At 44.5% G+C, this 20,000-nt stretch overlaps 1 protein-coding gene across 12 annotated transcripts in view; it reads left to right on the top strand.

The window, feature by feature from the left end:
- Positions 1-20,000, top strand: part of LOC125027731 (multiple C2 and transmembrane domain-containing protein-like) — a 145,782-nt gene that overhangs the window by 91,888 nt on the left and 33,894 nt on the right. Inside the window, exon 1 of one of the 12 annotated variants that reach the window (XM_047616839.1) lies at positions 2,114-2,237. The exons of the other annotated variants lie outside the window; for them this stretch is intronic. The gene's annotated coding sequence lies outside the window, so the exon portion shown is untranslated. Of the gene's footprint in view, positions 1-2,113; positions 2,238-20,000 lie in introns of those variants that run through there. 12 annotated transcript variants of the gene reach the window in all.

Consider the following 20,000-nt stretch of genomic DNA (forward strand, 5'->3'; position numbering starts at 1 on the left):
GAGGTGGAGGGGGGGGGGAGTAAGCATGACCCCTAAAGCATATTCTTGCATACCGTCCTCCGTGAAATATTTGCCGAGGAAAGAAATACAAGCTTATGGATTTTGGTCGTATTTGGATGCTTGATATGTAACATGAAGGGTCCTGGATAGGTATTGTGGAGAAGGAAGGATGAGATGTTGGAGAGAGAGAATAAGCTGAACGGGGAAGAGGTTTAAATGGGGGGGTGGGGGGAGAAGGAGGATTGAAATGTGCGTTTGGTCTTCTTTGCTTGCTCTTCTCCCTCTTCAATCTCCTCTTCTTCCTCTTATCTCACTCCCCTTCTTCTTCTTTGCCATCTCCTCTTCTTCCTCTTTCCTCTCTCCCTTTCTTCTTTGCCACCTCCCCTTCTTCCTCTATCCTCCTTTTCCTCTGTTCTCTATCCCCTTTTTCTTTCCATCTCCTGTTCTTTCTCTTTATCTTCTTCTCCCTTTTTACCCCCTCTCCCTCTCCCACATCTTTACCCTTATATTTATCCCTTATCCCCCGTCTTAACCGGCTTCCCCTCTTCCCTCTTCTCTATCCTTATTACCGCTTCACTCCTCTCCCAGTTCTGCTTTCCCCGCCACTTTATATATTCTTAAGCCCTCCAGTATCGAGCTCTTAAGAATGGGCGAGCTCGACTTGCATGTCTACTTGAAATTATTTTTTCCCTATTCTCGGATCAATAGCTCGTCCCTCTATCGTTCGAGAATTTGTCTTCGAGAGGGATTATCGTAAGAGCTAAGATGATGGTCAAACTTTCGCGTTAACTCGATTTAAGAAAGAAAAAGGAAAAGGAAAGTTAATTTATGTGGAAAGCGATGAAGGATGTCAAGTAAAATGACTTCACGAGCAGCCGTCGCGGCGTGTTTACGAGCGTCGAGATGTTGCCTGTCTGGAGATGACAGGAAAGACAAAAAATAAAAAATAAAAGAGTATAAGCGTAAGGTTGAATGATGCAAGAGCTGAGTGTTGATGTTAGCAAAGTGCACTGTGTTGGCGTCAGCTGTGTAACGAAATACACGTGAGAACCTGTTTAAACTTGTGTGTTTGGGGGGGGATAGGTTTTTAAGAGTACACAAGTTTGGTCGGAGAATCGCTGTCATGTGATCTTAATTGAGGGCGGTGTGTTAGCGTTGGGTCAGGAATTGCTTGTGCAACATCTTGCATTTTGTGCAACGCCTCATGCATTGTGGAAATATATAATGATACAGTTGCTCAGTTGTACTCCTTGTGAAAACTGATATCAATTTTACTGTAAACTGTACAACTTGAAAAAAATGTGGTTATTTTTTTACTATTATCTGTTTATAGTACTAATGTAATCAAATATAACAGATCTTTGAGTGTTATCATCGAATCTGAAATCAGTTTATTGATGTTTTTCTCAGCTACACAGTGCCAACTCTTTTTTTTTTTTTTTTTTTCTTTCTTTCTTTTTCTTTTTGTGTCAACTACGAATGAGGAAGTGGAGGAGGTCATGGGGTTGATATGATCTGAAGACTCGGGGAGGGGAAGAGGGGGAAAGGGGGAGAGGCAGAGGGAAGTGGGGAGGGAAGCAGTTCGTCCCTTATTCCCCACACATGTGTTTCAAATCTCGCCTTTGCCCTCAACGCGGTCTTGCCGGTGCGTTTGCGGAGGACGACACGCCTCCACACTGAAACCCCTTGCAACGGCCTTTCTTTAAAACATAAGGCCTTTTCGCGGAAGTGTAACTGTTGTCTCCCGTTAAGGTGGTGTTCGCCCCCGTGTAAAGCCTGCGGAATGGCTGTTATGACTTATATATGACGTTTGTTGTGACGGGGTCGGGTAGGGGAAGGGAGACAGGGTGGGAAGGAGGGAGGGAAGGAGAAGGAGAGAGGGAAGGAGAAGGAGAGAGGAGAGCTGGGTGGAAGGGAGTGAGTTAGTGAGACAGGATGGGATGGAAGGAGAGGGGAGAGAGAGGGGCGCTGGGTGGAAGGGAGAGAAAGAGAGGGAGGGGAAGAGGGGAAGGGGGTAGGATGAGAGCACGGGCAATGGCTTTGTATGCGTGTGTTCACAGCTGGCGCAAGCTCGGCTTTGCTCCTCGGGCTCCCCTTAGTGTGTCACTTGCGAAGACGTCTTTGCCCCGAGTGCCTGCCGCGTCTTGTGCTCTGACTGTGTTTGTTGACTCAACTCTTTGCTTGGTTTATTTAGACGTTCGAACATCGGTTTGGTGAGAAGTGCCTCGTAAATACAGGTTTGATGCGTGTTTCTAAGTGAAGGCTATTATATAAGGCTCTGTTTCTAAGTTATGGCTAATATAGTCGCAGGGATCTTGTCTTGCCAGCGCCCTTGGTCGAGCAAAAAATGCGATATTTGAACCAAGACGGAGAGCACGTGTTGTGACAGCGCTGAACAGAAGGGTTGACAGGTATGTGACAGGGAGAGAGAGAGAGACAGAGAGAGAGTGTGTGTGTGTGTGTGTGTGTGTGTGTGTGTGTGTGCGCATTTTTAATTTCTTATTCATTATTGTTGTTACGTGTGGTTATTTTCATTTATTTGTTGATTATTATTTTATACAGTTAGTTATTTACATGTTATTACTGTGTTTCATTTTGTTTAGTTATTTCGATATACGTTTAGTTATTTATATTATATTTAGTATTTCATTTGTTTCCTTTCTCTCCATTCTTCCCAATTTAACGTCTTAGGACAAGAGAACGGAAAAAAAAAAAAAATCCTGTTCGAAGGTCAGAATTCTCGCTGGAAAGCTTGTCCCTCGAGCACCCCCCCCCCCCTTCCCCCCTCTCATACATCCTGTAGAAGGGGCCTGTGTTGGTTCCTGTTGATGCTGATCCTCGGGCGCGGATGCAACGTTTTCTATGCCGAGTGTTAACGTTACCTGCGAAACGTTTTCTTAAGTCGGTTCTCTGTTTTTAAAGGAACGGAGGCTTTTTTTTTTTTTTTTTTTTCTCTCTCTCTTTTTTCTCTTTTTTTTTCTCTTTGTTGTTCTTCGGTGGTGTTGTTTTTTGTTTTAAGGTGGTAGTTACTGGATTTAAGTTAATTTTGGTTGTTTTTATTTTATTTTTAGTCGTGTATGTGTATTTTAAGGGGTATTTACTGGGTTTCATCATTAACTTAATTTAGCTAAGGGCCTAACTAGTGTTTACTTGATTAAAAGAAAAAATAAAGGTGTTTGTTTCTTTTAAACCGAGTATGCTTTACTTCAGTATTAAATCCGTTATTTTTATTGATTTTACTTTTAAAGAAAATATTTATATTTACTTAATTTCGATATTTGTCTCATTTTTAATGGCGAGGGAAATTCGGTAATAGTGAGGTAAGTTGGAAAGTTTAAAACTCACTGAAGCGACCTTACGCTGAAGTTACAAGAGAGGAAAGTATATTGGTGACCAGGGAATCGACAGAAGCGAGTTTACAGTGAAGTTAGAGAGAGAGAGAAAAAAAAAAAAAAAAAACTTTATCGAATAGACAATGAAGTGGGTTTTATAGTGAGGGAAGAGGACAGAGAAGTGTGTTAGCGAATCGAGGATAGTGACCGAAGCGGGGTTTATGGTGAAGTAAGAGAACAGAGAAGTGATTAATTGAAGAAATAATCGACAGTGAAGGAGGGAGAAGTGTGGTACTGAAGCGGGATTTGTGGCGAAGCAAGAGGAAAGGAGAGTGTGTGTTGGCGAACAGACATTGAAGGTGATCGATAATCAAGGTTGGGAGAAAAGAAAACAACAGAAAACGAGAAAAGAAGGAAAAATAGAAGAGGGAGAAGGAGGAGGAGGAGGAGGAGTGAGAAGGAAGGAGGAGGAGGAGGAGAAAGGAGAAAGGAGAAGGAAGAAGGAAGAATGAAGGAGAAGGAGGAGAAAGAAGAAGGAGGAAGAAGGAAGAAGGAAGAGGAGGAGAAAGAAGAAGGAAGAAGGAGGAGGAGAAGGAAGAAAGAGGAGGGGAAGGAAGAAAAAGGAGGAGAAAGAAGGAAGAAAGAGGAGGAGGAAGGGAAGGAAGCAAAATGAGGAGAAGACGAAGAACCAGAAGATAAAGAAGAAAGAGGGAAAATCATGATAAACACACACGGAACAGTCAAACGGTGCACTTGAGAGGACTTCAGGATTTCTGAATATTCCGAAACACGTTGCCCTGAGTTTATTCCAGGTGTCTTGTATTGGCCTTGTGTTGTAGAGTTATGGGTTAATTTTACGGGAAGAGTGTGTGTGTGTGTGTGTGTGTGTGTGTGTGTGTGTGTGTGTGTGTGTGTGTGTGTGTGTGTGTGTGTGTGTGTAGGGTCTATTCCCGTATTATTGAAAAATGATTGTTTATATTCCCATTAATAAGGTACCCGAGTTATACCCTGCAATGAATTATTTAGAAATCACAAGCATACAAAACTCGATTTAGAATCTGGTCCGGTCTGTTGCGAGGAAATAGACTTCGACAAGACTGGTCAACCTTGAATTTCATCATTTCAAACATCAGTGTATTGCGATCCTGTGCTTGGAATAGAAAACGGGAAGTGGACGGGCGACTAAAGAAGATGTAGAAATCTTTGCGACCGGTCATTTTTTTCTTTTCTTTTCTTTTCTCTTCATGACTTAAACTCTATCGAACGGTTTTGGGGGGAGGGTGAATTCACGCGAATGAATACTTTTGTTATTAATCCTTCGTAATGAATACTTGTTAGTGCCGAAAGTTTAGATGAGCGTATTTATTGTCCTTCAAGTTGATGCCGCAATACCCTGGCTGTTTGGGAACTTGGCAATGGAAACTGCAAAGTCATAATGAATTTTCGGGAAATTATCTGCTGGTTGCAAAGCGGTGGATTTTTGTTTCATTGTTACCATGATGCTATCGCTATAAGCAGCATGCAACAGAGCATAATGATAGGCATTTTATTGTCATGTAGGTGTGTGATATGTGATGAAATGCTGTGTACGTAAATGGTATGGGAATAAATATGTTTAAACGGGATCCCCGACAACGCTCACGTAAATACAGGTTACTTTTATTCTTTCCCTTTTTCTCGCTTCTTCTCTGTTCCCTCCTTATTCCTTTTCCCGTTTCTCCCACTCTCGCCTTCTCTGTCTCAACTCTCTCTCTCTCTCTCTCTCTCTCTCTCTCTCTCTCTCTCTCTCTCTCTCTCTCTCTCTCTCTCTCTCCTCTCTCTCCTCTCTCCCTCTCTCCCTCTCCCCCTCTCCCCCTCTCCCCCTCCCCCTCTCCCTCTCTCTCTCTCCCTCTCCTTCTCCTTCTCCCTCTCCTTCTCCCCCTCCCTCCCTCCCTCTCTCCCTCTCCCTCACCCTTCCTCTCCCCTCTTCCTTCCCCCTCTCCCTCCCTCTTTATCCCTTCCCTCCCTTCTCTCTCTCTCTCTCTCTCTCTCTCTCTCTCTCTCTCTCTCTCTCTCTCTCTCTCTCTCTCTCTCTCTCTCTCTCACATTTAATCATCACAAAAATATGCCCTGTTCCCTTTTCCTTTTCCTGCGCCTAGTTTCTTCTCTTGATAAAAGATAAGAGTTCCTGCAACAGGTTAATCATGCGTGTAACTAGTTAGCCCAGATTAGATAAGCCTCATTAAGATAAGATTATTGGTATAAAATTTAAAATTTGTATTTATTTAATTGGTTTGATAGTTAGTTTTTTTTTTTTTTAAATTCTTGTTGTAGTTTCGTTCATCTGGGAGAAAAAAATAGGTATCGAACCCTGCCTATTCTATATTTGTCTATCTTTCTTTTCTTTCTCACTAATCTGCGTTTTTTTTTTTTTTCTCTCTTTCCTTTCCTGCTAGTCTGTTTGTTGCCTTCACTTACTCTATTTCTTCCTCTTTCTTTTCTCACAACCTTTATCATCCTATTTTCCTGTGATTATCTTTTTTTATTTAATTTTTTATCATCTTATTTTATTCTTTTTATTATCTTATTATTTTATTATTATTTTATTTTTTTAAGCACACACTCTTTTTCTGTGTTTCTCTTTCCTTACAAACAAACAAACAAACAAAAACACATCACGGAAAAAACGGTGAACTAACGAGACTAGAAACAAAAAGAGAGAAAGAAAGAAAAAGAAGACACGCGAGGCTAAATTCTTCGATTTTCGATTTTCATTTATAGGACACTCGAGCGAGCCGCCATGCTCACGGTCAGGCCGCAGGGCGACAGAGGCCTCATGGGGTGAATGGGGGGTTGGGGGGGGAGGCGGAGGGGGGGAGTTGGAGGAGGCGGGTGGGGAGAGAATGGGGGGTTGGAGGGTGGGTGGGGAGATAATGGGGGTAAGGGGGCGGGGGAGAGAATGGGGAAGGGGGGCGGAGGGGAGAATGGGGTAGTTGGAGGGGCTGGTGAGGGGAGAATGGGGGAGTTGGAGGGGTGGGTGGGGTGAGAATGGGGGAGGGAATGGGGTGTGTGGGGCGGGGGGGGAAATGAGGGAGTTGGGGGAGCGGGTGGGGTGAGAATGGGGGAGTTGAGGGGAGGCGGGTGGGGAGAGAATGGGCGGGGGTTAAGGATGTGGGTGGGGAGGGGGTGGGAGCTGAATGGGGGATGGAGGGGAGGGGGAGAAGGGACGGAGTTAAATGGGGAATGGCGGGAAGGGGAGAATGGGGAGGAAGCGAAGTGGGAGAACAGAGGGGAGGGGGAGAAGGGGGGAGTTAGTTGGGGAATAGCGGGAAGGGGGAGAAGTTGAATAGGTGGGGTGGGTGATTCTAGGTGGATGGGGGAGGGGAGTAAGGGAAGGGAGAGGGAAACATTTGATGGATGGATAGATACGTGAGGAAAGAAAGGAAAGTCGAGGGGGAGAGATAGAAAGTTAGATAACGAGAAGGGGGGGAGAACAAAGAGGGAGAGAGGGAGGGAGAGCGAGAGAGAGGGGGAGAGAGAGAAAGAGAGGGAGAGAGGGAGGGAGGGAGAGCATAACGAAAGATAGAAAGAAAGAGGAGAAAGATTAATTCCCCAAATGGCTAGCTACCCATACGCCCCGTGGATTGAAACTCATTATGAACATGAACAGCATGGCAACATACGGAAGTCAGCCACTGGAGGATAGCAAGAGCCCATGGAATTAATTTCTGTAGGCTGCATGATGCTGATGAAACTCTGAGGGAGAGATTGTGTTAAAGGAATAGAGTGCGAAGGAAGGGAGAGTTTAAGCAGGATCGGGAAGTATAGGAAGAGACGGAAGGAATTCATGAAATCGCTTCTACTTTGCGACGAAAAACTCGCTAAGTTTATAAAAAAAAAAAAAAAAAAAAAAAAAAAAAAAAAAAAAAAAAATTAGAAGAGAGAGAAATATGATTTTTTTGTTCACTGTTTTCTTGCTTCTAGGAATGTAATTTTGTGGCTTGACATTGTCGTGACAGCGAAGGCGCTTCTGGGGCTGACAAGTGAGCTCCAAAGTGAGTTAATTTATGCAGACTCCCGTGCTCTAACTCTAGATATTCAGCTGTAACTCGCTTGTTCTAACACTAACATCTATTTAACTCTAACTCGCGGTCTCTAACATATACTTCAGTCATGCAAGTCTCGTAATGTTAGGCTGAGCTCGGAGGGGGGGGGTGGGGGTGTCTTCTGTTTATTGTTTCTTTGTTTGTTTGTTTTTGCTCGTCATTCCCATTTTCGTCGACTGCTTTTGCTCTTAATCTTTCTTCTTCCTTATTTTTTACTTTTGTTTCTCTTCTCTCCTCTTCCTCCTCCTCCCTCCCCCCTCCTCCTTCCTCCTACTCCTCCTCCGCCTCCTTTCCCCCCTCCCCCGCCTCCTTTCCCCCCTCCTCCCCCCCCTTTCCTCCTCCTTCCCTCTCCTCCTCCCTTCCTCCTCCTCCTCCTCCTCCTCCGCCTCCCCCCTCCCCCTCCTTTCCCCCCTTTCCTCCTCTTCCCTCTCCTCCTCCTCCTCCTCCTCCTCCTCCTCCCCCCCCTCCTTCCCCCCTTTTCTCCTCCTTCCCCCCTTTCCTCCTCCTTCCCCCCCTTTCCTCCTCCTTCCCCCCCCTTTCCTCCTCCTTCTCCCCCCCTTTCCTCCTCCTTCCCTCCCCCCCTTTCCTCCTCCTCCCCCCCCTTTCCTCCTTCCCTCTCCTCCTCCTTCCCTCTCCTCCTCCTTCCCTCTCCTCCTTCCCTCTCCTCCTCCTTCCCTCTCCTCCTCCTCCTCCTCCTCCTTTCTGTCATTATGTTAACCAAGTCGAGGATGAGCGCATAAGGACGAGGAGGATGCGGCGAGCTTAATGCAGGATGCGAGGAGGAGTAAGGAGCGATATGAATAGAAATGAGACGAGAACGTGTGGATGAAGGAAGAACGGATAAGAAGCGATAAAGGAAAAACAACAGAAGAGAGATGGGAAAACTATGTGAAAAAATAGAAAGGAAGGCGGTGGGAGAGAGAGAGAGATAAGAGAAAATAGAAATAGCGAGAAAAAAGAAAGAAAATGGAATAGAAATTAAGGAAATTTGTTAAAGCAGGGAGAAGAAGAAAAGAATCCCAAAAGAGAAAGAGGAGATGAAAGAATAAGAATAAGAAAGAGGTGAAGAGTAAATTAAAAAGCACAGATGGACGTTGATAGTAACTACAAAGCACAGATAAAGATAGAAACAAGCACAGAATTATAGAGAGACACAGACCAACACACGAGAGGAAACCTGTTCGCGAAGTGTGATGAGATATAAGACAAACAAACAAAAAAAAAAAGGGAAAGATAAAAAAAATAGTGAGACTTGCATGACTGGTTAAGTTTTCATGACTCGCTGTCAGATGAGCACAGAACCAGTCTCGAGCTATGTCGCTATTACTCGGACGATGATTAGGAGGGATGCGTTCGGGTCTTGAGTTCTGATTGGCTGAGCTCCGTGGGTGGAGACTTGGGAGGGGGGAGGGGGTGGAGAGTGGAGGGGGAGAGGTTGGGGTGGGTGGGTAAGGGAAGGTTGAGGGGGGGAGAGTGGAGGGGAGGTTTGGGGGGGGAGAGTGGGGAGGGAGCAGGGGAAGGTTGGGGGATGGAGAGTTGGGAGAGGAAGGTTGGGGAGGAAGACGTTGGGGGTAAAGAGAGGGGAGGGGAAGGTAGGGGGGTGGAGAGAGGGTAGGGGAAGGGTGGGGGTGGAGAGAGGGGAGGGGAAGGGAAGGTTGGCGGTGGAGAGAGGGGAGGGGAAAGTGGGGAGAGGGTGCAAGGGTGGGATATAGATATAGAGATCGAGAAATGTTTGATACAGAAGAAGGAAGAACAGCAGATTAGCAAATAGGAGATGAAGAGAAATGGAGGAGACAGAAGAAGATTCAAGAATACTGGTAGATATTAATAGAAGATGAAGAGGGAGGGAAGAGATGGGTGTAGATATATCAATGGTAGATATGGAGAGAGTAGAGTGGCTAGGACAGTAGTAATACTATATAATAATAAATGTAATATATAAAGTTGTCTGGGAAAGTTTGGAATGCGAAATAATGTAAATTTCTGGCGTATTTATGAAAGGAAAATGCTCACATCACACAGTAAATCATGTGTAAAGGTTCATATATATGGGTGAATGCAAGCGTGCAGAATGTAAAGCGAACGGATGGCGATGTGACCAAAAATAGCGAGTGAAGTGACCTGTTGTGCAATTGAACCAGCGCTCAGTGTACTTCCTAGTCTGATAGAGGATATTATTCATTACAAACGAATGGATACTCGTTAACTACTCGTGTGTAAGTTAAGGACAGTGTAGGCTACATAGAGGCCTATAGTAAGCGTGGCATAGTCTGGAGGCATACCCAGAAGCATTACCAATGGCGTTTCCCGTAGGTATTGAGCAACCCCCCCCCCTGTCCCAAGGTCGAGTCAATATTTCTTGTTATCTCTAATAGTACAATGGGGGTGAAGTGGCGGTAGGGGGGGGGGGGGAGGACTCTATCTCATTTTAGCCTCCGTGCGAGACGAGGAGATTCATTTGTTAGGGAAGTTGTTGGGTTGGAAGAGAAATAATGGGATTCTCTCTCCCTCCCTCCCTCCCACCCTCCCTCCCTCCCTCCCTCCCTCCCCCCCTTCCCCGCTCCCTCCCTCCCTCCTTCCCTCCCTCCTCCCCTTCCCCGCTCCCTCTTTCTACCCCTCACCTTCTTTCTCTCCCTTTCTCCATCCCTCCCTCTTTCTCCATCCCTCCCTCTTTCTCCATCCCTCCCTCTTTCTCCATCCCTCCCTCAGTCTCTCTCCTCTCCCAGTTCCTCGAGACCTCCAGCAAATTGACGAACAATGTTCTTACAACAAGACAAACATCAGCCCTAGCTTTTGATCAAAGAAATGGTGTCGTAATATTGCACCCCCTTCGGCCGCTGTACCCTGGCCCAACGACCATTAATAATAGGCGTTGACGGCTGGGATCACGTGTCCAGACCTGTGCATTACCTTCATGTATAGACCAGTGCATTACCCTCAATAAAGGAATGATGTGTGATTCAACGACGAATTTTGTTGTTGTTGTTGTAGTTTTTGTTGTTGTTGGCATCGTTATACAGAAAAAAAAAGTGTAAGGAAGAGGATAACTTGGATGACAGCGGCGGCGGATTGTCTCAGTGCGTAGAGTGAGGCGAAGGATAAGCAAAATGTAAAGTATAAGGCGAAGGATAAGCAAAATGTAAAGTATAAGGCGAAGGATAAGCAAAATGTAAAGTATAAGGCGAAGGATAAGCAAAATATAATGTATAAGGCGAAGGATAAGCAAAATGTAAAGTATAAGGCGAAGGATAAGCAAAATATAAAGTATAAGGCGAAGGATAAGCAAAATATAAAGTATAAGGCGAAGGATGAGCAAAATATAAAGTATAAGGCGAAGGATAAGCAAAATATAAAGTATAAGGCGAAGGATAAGCAAAATATAAAGTATAAGGCGAAGGATAAGCAAAATGTAAAGTATAAGGCGAAGGATAAGCAAAATGTAAAGTATAAGGCGAAGGATAAGCAAAATGTAAAGTATAAGGCGAAGGATAAGCAAAATGTAAAGTATAAGGCGAAGGATAAGCAAAATATAATGTATAAGGCGAAGGATAAGCAAAATATAAAGTATAAGGCGAAGGATAAGCAAAATATAAAGTATAAGGCGAAGGATAAGCAAAATATAAAGTATAAGGCGAAGGATAAGCAAAATGTAAAGTATAAGGCGAAGGATAAGCAAAATATAATGTATAAGGCGAAGGATAAGCAAAATGTAAAGTATAAGGCGAAGGATAAGCAAAATGTAAAGTATAAGGCGAAGGATAAGCAAAATGTAAAGTATAAGGCGAAGGATAAGCAAAATGTAAAGTATAAGGCGAAGGATAAGCAAAATATAAAGTATAAGGCGAAGGATAAGCAAAATGTAAAGTATAAGGCGAAGGATAAGCAAAATATAAAGTATAAGGCGAAGGATAAGCAAAATATAAAGTATAAGGCGAAGGATAAGCAAAATATAAAGTATAAGGCGAAGGATAAGCAAAATGTAAAGTATAAGGCGAAGGATAAGCAAAATGTAAAGTATAAGGCGAAGGATAAGCAAAATGTAAAGTATAAGGCGAAGGATAAGCAAAATATAAAGTATAAGGCGAAGGATAAGCAAAATATAAAGTATAAGGCGAAGGATAAGCAAAATGTAAAGTATAAGGCGAAGGATAAGCAAAATATAATGTATAAGGCGAAGGATAAGCAAAATATAAAGTATAAGGCGAAGGATAAGCAAAATGTAAAGTATAAGGCGAAGGATAAGCAAAATGTAAAGTATAAGGCGAAGGATAAGCAAAATATAAAGTATAAGGCGAAGGATAAGCAAAATGTAAAGTATAAGGCGAAGGATAAGCAAAATATAAAGTATAAGGCGAAGGATGAGCAAAATGTAAAGTATAAGGCGAAGGATAAGCAAAATGTAAAGTATAAGGCGAAGGATGAGCAAAATATAAAGTATAAGGCGAAGGATAAGCAAAATGTAAAGTATAAGGCGAAGGATGAGCAAAATATAAAGTATAAGGCGAAGGATAAGCAAAATGTAAAGTATAAGGCGAAGGATAAGCAAAATGTAAAGTATAAGGCGAAGGATAAGCAAAATGTAAAGTATAAGGCGAAGGATAAGCAAAATGTAAAGTATAAGGCGAAGGATAAGCAAAATGTAAAGTATAAGGCGAAGGATAAGCAAAATGTAAAGTATAAGGCGAAGGATAAGAAAAATGTAAAGTATAAGGCGAAGGATAAGCAAAATGTAAAGTATAAGGCGAAGGATAAGCAAAATGTAAAGTATAAGGCGAAGGATAAGCAAAATATAAGGTATAAGGCGAAGGATAAGCAAAATATAAGGTATAAGGCGAAGGATAAGCAAAATATAAGGTATAAGGCGAAGGATAAGCAAAATATAAGGTATAAGGCGAAGGATAAGCAAAATAAAATAAAAGTTAAGTCGAAGAATACCCGTCTACAGCCCGCCTCCCCCCCCCCCCCCTCTCCTTCTCCTCCCAATTCAGCGTTGCCAGCGTGTAAACCGCCAGTCTCGACCCTTCATTCCGAAACCACGGCGAACCTTCTCGAACGGCCACCTGTTTCGGTTCCCCCTTCTATTCTATATTTATTTGTTTATTATTTATCATTCTTTATTATTATTATTATTATTATTATTATTTCGGTTCTCGCTTCGGCAAAGTCGAACGCCGAACGAGGAAGGGGTGGGGTGGGGGGTATGTACCATAACGAGACCGACGGCGTGCATTGACTCGTAGGGCCGAGGGTGGGTTTACGTTATTGGCAACGATGTGGTGCTCTTGTTGCAATATGCATGGCGGAGTTTATCATCTCAACAAGCGTATGTTGCAATGGCTTGTGTTCTGGCGAGTGCTGACGTGGTGGGCGGCGTTGGTAGTTCTGAAATGATGTACGTTCTGATATGTTGTACTTCTGACATGATGAACTTCTGTCATGATGAACTTCTGACATAATCAACGTCTGACATAATCAACTTCTGTCATGATGAACTTATGACATAATCAACTGATATAATCAACTTATGACATGATCAACGTCTGACATGAAGAACTTCCGATATGATCTGTGTACTTCACTGCCTCTTGTATTCTTTGAAATATAATTAGCGCAGCTGCAAGGAAAACACTGTTGCTTATCGTTTTCTTGCAAAAGTGAGGAAAACCGTTTGTAGGGAAGCCACAAAATCGCCATTATTTCATCTTATTTTGGTAGACTTATGACTGTGTGTGTGTGTGTGTGTGTGTGTGTGCGCGCGTGCAAGTGTATGTGTCTGTAAGAGTATGTGCAATGTTGTTAAAACTTATGATGGGGTTTCCAAAGATTTTTTCCCTCGTGAACGGGAACTGGAGATGCTTTGGAATGGATAAGGTTATGAATATATTATCGACCGATATCCTTAGCTTATAAATGTCAAAGGACTTTTTTATCTCTCTCTCTCTCTCTCTCTCTCTCTCTCTCTCTCTCTCTCTCTCTCTCCCTCCCTCCCTCCCTCCCTCCCTCCCTCCCTCCCTCCCTCCCTCTCCCTCCCTCTCCCTCCCTCTCCCTCCCTCTCCCTCCCTCTCCCTCTCTCTCCCTCCCTCTCCCTCCCTCTCCCTCCCTCTCCCTCTCTCTCTCTCTCTCTCTCTCTCTCTCTCTCTCTCTCTCTCTCTCTCTCTCTCTCTCTCTCTCTCTCTCTCTCTCTCTCTCTCCGTACCGATCGAAGAGTGAGGTTGCCTCGGTTGAATGAATAATGTCGCTGTAGAAGCATTTGGAAGAGATTGGTTGTAGGTTGGCATCTTGATTTGCAATGGTGTTTGCAACAAGGAAAAAAAATTTTGTTTCTTTTTTTTTCAGGGGTTTATGCTGGTGATTTATTTAGTCGTTGTTGTTGTAAAAAATGACGACGATTTTGAACCTTGAACGTTATTTTAAATCTGCATAGGCCTACATAGTCTTCGTGAATCCTTAGTCACAGACCAACGATATTACATTATTAACAACGATGCAATTCGAAAACGATCGTTCATTGTTGCTCTTCATCTTAATCAGCTCTCTGTACAAAAATATGTATATTTTTTTTATTTTTATTTTTTTTTTTTTAATTTTTTTTTTTTTTTTTTTTTTTTTTTTTTTTTGGGGGGGGGGGGGGGGAGGGTATTGCTCTTCGGATTAAAAGCGACTTTTGCACGATATCTGAACATGACCTTTACCCTCAGCGTCCAGCTCTGGCGATCTTTAAAGGGACTGAATTACGAATGGCCTTCTCTTCTTCCTCTTCCTTTTCTTCTCTCTATTCTCTCTCTTCCTTCTCTTCTTTCTCTTCTCTCTCTTTCTCTTCTCTCTCTTCTTTCTCTTCTTTCTCTTCCTTTTCTTCTTTCTCTTCTTTCTCTTTCTTCTCTTCTCTCTCTTCTTTTTCTTCTCTCTCTTCTTTCTCCCCTTCTTTCGTTTCCTCCGTTTTTGTTTGTTTGTTTTCTTGTTTTTCTTTATTCCCTTTTTTGAATCTCTAGTCTGATTTTCTTCTTCTTCTTGATCTCTTTGGTTGTCTGTTTCCTCCTCCTCCTTTTATTTCTTGTTTTCTTTGCTTTTGTTTCCTTTCTCGATTTCCCTTCTCCTCATTATATTTCCTTCCCCTCTTCTTATATTCGTATTTCTTATTATTATTGAGATACATAGAACTGTGTTGTTGTTTTTTTGTTTTGTTTTTCTTATTCTGTTATTATCATTATCCCTTGTTCCCTTTCGTCTGGCTGCATCCTTATTCATTCCACGTCTTCCAATGTTTCTTCTCTTTGTTTCTCTCTCATATTCCCTCTTTTCTCCCTCTCTGTCTTCCAGTCCCCCGTTTCCTTTACTTTCTCTTTACTTCTCCTCTCTCTCTTCTCCTTCCTCTCTTCTCCATCTCCCTCCTCTTCTCCATCTCCCTCCTCTTCTCATTCTTCCTCTTTTTCTCCTCCTTGCTCTTATTATTCTTATTCTTCCTCATCTCTTTATCCCTCTTCTTAATTTCTTCTTCATCGTCTTCTCCCTCTTCTTCAATTTCTCCTCCTCCTTTTTCTTCTTCATCATCTCCTCCTCCTCCTTCTTCTCCATCTTACTCTTCATCTCATCCTCCTTCTCCTCCCCCTTTTTCTTCTACTTCATCGCCTCCTCCTCCTCCTCCTCCACCACCATCTCCTCCCCCCTCCTCCACCACCATCTCCTCCCCCCTCCTCCACCACCATCTCCTCCCCCCTCCTCCACCACCTCCTCCCCCCTCCTCCACCACCTCCTCCCCCCTCCTCCTCCTCCTCCTCCTCCTCCTCCTCCTCCTCCTCCTCCTCCTCCTCCTCCTCCTCCTCCTCCACCTCCACCACCTCCCCCTCCTCCTCCTCCACCACCACCACCTCCCCCTCCTCCTCCTCCTTCCTCTTCCTCCTCCCCCTCCCCCTCCCCCTCCCCCTCCCCCCCTCCTCCTCCTCCTCCTCCTCCTCCTCCTCCTCCTCCTCCACCACCATCTCCCCCTCCTCCTCTTCCTCTTCCTCCTCCTCCTCCTCCTCCTCCTCCCTTCTTCCTCCTTCTTCCTTACTTCATCGCCATGCTTCCCAAAGAGCCCTATGACCTTTCGCCGAATCGAACCGTGGAGACAGACAGCGGGTGTCTCGGAAGAAACTCAATTATGCGGGTAGAATAAGGAAGAAGAAGAGGAAGAGGGAGGGGGTAAAAGAAGAAGAAGAAGGAGGAGGAGGAGGAGGAGGAGGAGGAGGAGGAGGAGGAGGAGGAGGAGGAGGAGGAGGAGGAGGAGGAGGAGGAGGAGGAGGAGGAGTAGGAGGAGTAGGAGGAGGAGGAGGAGGAGGAGGAGGAGGAGGAGGAGGAGGAGAAAGAAGAGGAGAAAGAAGAGGAGAAAGAAGAGGAGAAAGAAGAGGAGAAAGAAGAGGAGAAAGAAGAAGAAGAAGAAGAAGAAATAATAGAGGAGGAAGGAGAAGGAAGAAGAAGAGGAGGAGAAGGAAGAAGAAGAGGAGGAGAAGGAAGAAGAAGAGGAGGAGAAGGAAGAATAAGAGGAGGAGAAGAAACAGGAGGAACGGGGATGGTAAATGTAAAATAAAGAGGAGGAGGAACAGGGGGAAGAAGAAGGAGAAGGAGAAGAGTAAGAGGATATAGAGATGAAGAAGGAGAAGGAGAAGAGTAAGAGGATATAGAGAAGAAGAGAGAAGAAGAGGGAGAGGCGAAGAGGGAATTAGGAGGAGAAAGAGACAGAGAAGGAGGTAATGGAGTAAGTAGTGGGCGTGTGGGCGTGGGAATTCGCGACGGCTGAAGTGTAGACTCAGACTGGGGTGGAAATTAGCCTTCTCAGTGAATGTTGATATTTTCTTTTCGTTAAAAATATTCGCTTTATGGTTGTTGTCTTTAGTTTGTGTTTGTTATAGGTATAAAGCAAATATATATAATAGTATGATATGTAATTGTATTTATTGTAGGTATATATTTTTTATTCTTTTGTCTCCTCCTCCTCCTCTTCCTCCTTTTTCTTCTTCTTTTTCTTCTTCTTCTTTTTCTTATTATTCCTCCTCCTTTTTCTTCTTCTCCTTTTTTTTCTTTTTTTTTTTTCTTCTTCCTCCTTCTTTTTCTTCTTCTTCTTCTTCTTCTTCTTCTTCTTCTTCTTCTTCTTCTTCTTCTTCTTCTTCTTCTTCTTCTTCTTCTTCTTCTTCTTCTTCTTCTTCTTCTTCTTCTTCTTCTTCTTCTTCTTCTTCTTCTTCTTCTTCTTCTTCTTCTTCTTCTTCTTCTTCTTCTTCTTCTTCTTCTTCTTCTTCTTCTTCTTCCTCCTCCTTCTTTTTCTTCTTCTTCTTCTTCTTCTTCTTCTTCTTCTTCTTCTTCTTCTTCTTCTTCCTCCTCCTTCTTTTTCTTCTTCTTCCTCCTCCTTCTTTTTCTTCTTCATTTAACGTATCGCGAAATGCTCAGCCGAATGCTAGCAAGGATTTGGCACGCGAGTGTCGTTGATAGGCATGTTATCGGCAAACTTATCACTCCCGGCGGTTTGTCTCGTTCGCCCTCTTCCTGTTTTCCTATTCTTCCTCTCTCTCTTCTTCCCTTCCTTTTTTGTTTCCTTTCGTTTTTCGTTAAAGCATTCCCTCTTTTCTTTCCGTGTTTCCTTTCTCTCTCTCTTTCCTTCTCGTTTCATTCTTTTATTAAGTTCTGCATCTTTTCCATCTTTCTCTTTCTTTCTCTCCCCTTTTCAGTTTCTCGTACCTTTCCTTTTCCTCTAGTCTTTCTTCCCTTTCTTCATCTCCCTTCATTTCTCATTCTCCGCACTGCCTTCCTTTCCCTTTCCCTTTCTCTTTCTTCTCTTTTCTACCAACCTTTCGCGTTCATCACAAGTCTCTCCACCTCTCCCTCTTTTCCTCCCTCTCTTCCTTTACCCTTCCCCTCTCTCCCTTCCCTCTTCCCCTCTCTCCCTTTCCCCTTTCCCTCTCTCCCTCTCCCTTTCCCTATCTCCCATCTCCCTCTCCTTTCCCTCTTTCCCTTTTCCTCTCTCCCTCTCGCCTTTCCCTCTCTCCCTGTCCCTTTTCCTCTCCCTTCCCTCTCCTTTCCCCTTCCCTCTCCCTTTACCCTTCCCCTCTCCCTTTACCCTTCCCGCATCCCCCCTCTCCCCCTCTCATCACCCTCTCCTTTCCCCCTCTCTCCCCTCTCCTTCCCCCGTCTCTCCCTCTCCCTTTCCCCCTCTCTCCCTCTCCTTTCCCCCTCCTCTCCCTCTCCTCCTTTCCCCCTCTCTCCCTCTCCTTTCCCCCTCTGTCTCCCTCTCCTTTCCCCCTCTCTCCCTCTCCTTTCCCCCTCTCTCCCTCTCCTTTCCCCCTCTCTCCCTCTCCTTTTCCCCCTCTCTCCCTCTCCTTTTCCCCCTCTCTCCCTCTCCTTTCCCCCCTCTCTCCCTCTCCTTTCCCCCTCTCTCCCTCTCCTTTCCCCCTCTCTCCCTCTCCTTTCCCCCTCTCTCCCTCTCCTTTCCCCTCTCTCCCTCTCTTTTCCCCCTCTCTCCCTCTCTTTTCCCCCTCTCTCCCTCTCCTTTCCCCCTCTCTCCCTCTCCTTTCCCCCTCTCTCCCTCTCCTTTCCCCCTCTCTCCTCTCCTTCCCCCTCTCTCCCTCTCCTTTCCCCCCTCTCTCCCTCTCCTCTCCCCCTCTCCCCTTCCCCTCTCTCCCTCTCCCCCTCTCCCCTCCCCTCTCTCCCTCTCCTCTCCCCCCTCTTCCCTCTCTCCCTTTCCCTTCCTGAGCTCAAAGGCTCAATGTCCTTGTAACTCGGCTGTTATATACATGACGCCGAAGTATTGTGTGTGGGTGCAGTGTGGGTTGTGGGTACAGGGAGATGAGATTGGGTCCTGGCAATTAAGGCATTGTTGTTTGGAGTCTTGTATTTTTACTGTTTTTTTGTTAAAATTTTCTGTTGCAATTTTTGTAATTATTTTTCATTATTATTGTTTATTATTATTATATGCATACATACAGTGTGTGTGTGTGTGTGTGTGTGTGTGTGTGTGTGTGTGTGTATGGGTGGGTGTGTGTTCATATATTTATTTATTTTGCTGATAGGTATATACGTTTATTGATATTATGATTACTATTATTGTTTTTATTATTATCAGCATTACTATGGCTACCGTACTTTATATAGTGCATACCAACAGCAGTGCCGAAAAGGGGGGGAGGGGGGCGAGGTGGGGGGGTGGGGGGGGCGGATGTCCCAGTGCCTCGATGGCGAAGGAACATCCGGCAGGCATTCATCGTAGCCGGAAAAGGGTGTCTGTTTCCGTTTCTTTTTTACTTTCTTTCTTTCTTTTTAAGCCCGGTACGTATTGTTCTTGTGTCTATTAATAGCTTAATTGTTGCTTTATTAGAGTTGCTGTGTGTGTTTCCGTTTTTTTTTTTTTCTATCTTTCTTTCCCTTTCGCTCTTTTTCTTTTTCTTTCTTTTTTCTTTTTTGTTTGCCAGGATAAAGTGTTGTTCTTGTCTGTTATTAGCCCATTTGTTACTATTTTGTTTGATTATCACAGAGGGTAATTCTCTCTCCTCTCTTTTCTCCCATTTATTCCCCTTCTTCTGCACACCTCTTTTCTCTATTCCATTCGTCCTCTTCTTCGCCTTTCTCTTCTCTCTCTTTCTTGTATGTTCCTTTCTCTTCTGACCCTTTTCTCTCTCTCCTCCACTTCCTCTTCTCCTTTCTTTCTGAGGAGGAGGAGGAGGAAGAAGAAGAGGAGAAGGAGTGGGAGGAGGGTGCGATGGCGGAGGAAGGGGGAGGGGAAAGGAGGTGGAGGTGAGAGTCATAGGAGAGAGACCGAGAGAGGACAAACACCGACACACACACATGTGGGATGTGTGAAATGGCGAGACAGAAAAGAGAGAGAGAGAAAGAGGAGAAAGAAAAGGCTTTGTGGTCACGGCGCCACCTCCCTTCCCCTCCCCTTCCTCCTCCCTTTCCCCTCCCCTCCCTCCTCCAACCTACCTTTCCTCCCTCCCACCCTTTTCCATCCCCCTTCCTCCTTCCTCCCTCCCTCCCACCCTTTTCCCCCTCCCTACTCCACCCCCTACCCATCCCTGTCCCCCTCTTACCCCCCCTCCCCATCCCTCTCACCCCCTTCCCCCCTCCCCACCCCACCCCTCTCCCCCCTACCTCCCCACGCGTCGCCGTCCGTCGAACCTTCGCTCTGCCTGACGAAGAAAGGAGGCGGATCTGCGTGAGTTGTCCTGCACAGAGATTGAGGGAGACGGAAAAGGAATTTGCGAGTCAGAATGAGGAGACATAAAGAAGAGTGTTGGGAAGGGAAAAGGGAATTGTAAGAACGAGGAGAAAGGCATGAATCGAGGAGGATATAGGAACTGTCAGAACGAAGAAGGAATAAGGAAGGAATAGTGGAAGAATAAAGAAACTGGCGATAGAAGAGGGAAAGGCCTTGAAAAAAAAAATTGATAGAGAAAAATGGCTAAAAGGAGAGAGTAAAGGATAAGAAGAAATAGATAAAGAGGTGGTGTTGGCTACTTACAATAGGTGAAAGAAAATCCCTGAATGTGTTAGCTGAGAAAAGGTTTAATGGCTATTTCATGTCCCAGAGTCTCGGTGTTTATAGACAGACGTTTTTGTGTGT

The sequence above is a fragment of the Penaeus chinensis genome, chromosome 8 (genome assembly GCF_019202785.1).
Source record: "Penaeus chinensis breed Huanghai No. 1 chromosome 8, ASM1920278v2, whole genome shotgun sequence".
Lineage (NCBI taxonomy): Eukaryota > Metazoa > Arthropoda > Malacostraca > Decapoda > Penaeidae > Penaeus > Penaeus chinensis.